Here is a 1,967-nt window from a genome sequence, read left to right on the forward strand (position 1 = left end):
ATAGAAAACCAAATTTGGTACTAAGGCATTTCTGGAAGGGTTTAAAACCAGAAGAACGGTTTACAAAGGACATTTGAAGGATATCAACTGTACAAGGGGTGGTTAAGAATCCCCAAGGATTAAATGAGATGCATTTCTCTTCTGATAAAGCTATACTAGGGTTGGAAGCAGGTTTTCCCACCAAGTTCTCCCCCAGCAACCTGGTGTGGTCAATGGGAAGAGGACAGATGTGGCTACAGTCAGGAGGCAGACACAGAACCTCTGACTCAGGGAACCAACAAGTGCAGCGGGGACAGGAGAAGCCCTCTGCCTCCTTAGCCCAGTGCAGGGTCAGGCAACTGGAGCCAACACCTGCAAGTGTATTAACCAAATCAATGCCTCATACACATGCTATGGTACCTAACAAGGATCTATGGAGAAAACAGTTAATACGAATGGACAAAACCTTTCCATGCTGTGTGAGACCTTGTCTATGATTGATTTAATATATAATGTTAATGTTCCTTCAAGTGTTTTACAGATGTGAAACCCATTTGAAAGATACGTGAAGAAACAGAGGCCAGCTATAGCTGCAAGATTCTTGGGAGTTTTATGTAGGTAGGGTAAGATGAGGATAGAGACTCCCAAACTATACCACTGTTAAGAAAATCTACAGTACCAGGGGTGGGTTGCCTCCTTTGAGCTATTGGTCAGAGAGAGATCCTTGAGGTCCTCCAATTCACCAAGGCTATTGCCATTAATGTCGGTTGTACACTGGAAATGTTGGTAAGGCCATGTTGCTGAGGACACTGCATGTTGTGAGCATGGGAGAAGAAGAGATGGAACTGAGACTAAGCCAAAAAACTCTGTGCCACTGGATGGATGATGTTCATGTTGATGCAGGTGGTTGGGGAAGAAAGAATCCCCTATAATTCTACTCAATGATGGACCCCGCATGCTGCACACTATAGATATGCCAAGCAATACCTGCAAGTGTAATAATGCCTTGACCAACACACGTACAACTGACAAATTTCTAGTTAGATAAGGTGTGCTCCTAGGGGTGAAACACACATCTGATGCTGTAGACCAGGCCAACAGGTCCTGGTGGAGAAGCCATCATGAGTATATTGTTTAATGAGTTTAGTACACCTACTGGGATATCTTCTAGGCATTTGTATTTACATTCATGTTTGCTTAAATATGTCTACTTCCTTCCATTTGTCTTTATAGTAGAAGAAACACCAGTGGCCATAGCCTAAAGACAATTAATGGGGAGGCCCCAAAAGCCACCAAGAGAGATCGCCCTACATCTATCACCCCCTCCAAGCCTCAGGGACTTTAGCAGAAGATGAATGGGAAGATTGTATGAGTGGAGGAAAGGGGTGGAATGTCTCCCGATTGGCTAGTTCCTCCAATGGGCAGGGCCTGGCGCAGAGCATGGACTATGGAGGGGCTGCTAGGAGCCATCTTGTGACAGAAGCTGGGGAGCTATGGGTAGTGTGCATGGTGTGGGGAACGCATAGCCAGCTGCAGTCGCTCAAAGACAGAATGGACTGACTCTTATGGACTTGGGGCGAGATCGCTGGCCCCTGAGGCATGAGCGAATGCTAGTGGGGACTATGGTGGCTGTGGTGGGTGTAGAACCCTGAGACCCTCTTCATTCACCCGCTACCCCCACTCCCTCCAGACCCCGACTAATTGCTCTTTTAGCTTCTGTAAAATGCTTGGCTGCTGCTTTAGACATGCCTAGACATGCCCTGACTCCTGCCTGCTATTCCCCACCCCACTTCCAGGAAACTATAGATTAAGCAAGCCTGGGCATGAAAACTGCCCTATAAGGTAAAAACGGAGACTCCTAGCCCCACAGGTAACAGTCAGCACATTCCACAGCCCTGAGAATAGCACCCACCAATAAGGAACCTCCAAGGCTGCATCCTATACATCCAATCAGTTTAAAATTATGTTGGTGTGCGTGCACTCCTTGA

The sequence above is a fragment of the Nannospalax galili genome, unplaced genomic scaffold (assembly GCF_000622305.1).
Source record: "Nannospalax galili isolate Female #2095 unplaced genomic scaffold, S.galili_v1.0 scaffold381, whole genome shotgun sequence".
Classification (NCBI taxonomy): Eukaryota; Metazoa; Chordata; class Mammalia; order Rodentia; family Spalacidae; genus Nannospalax; species Nannospalax galili.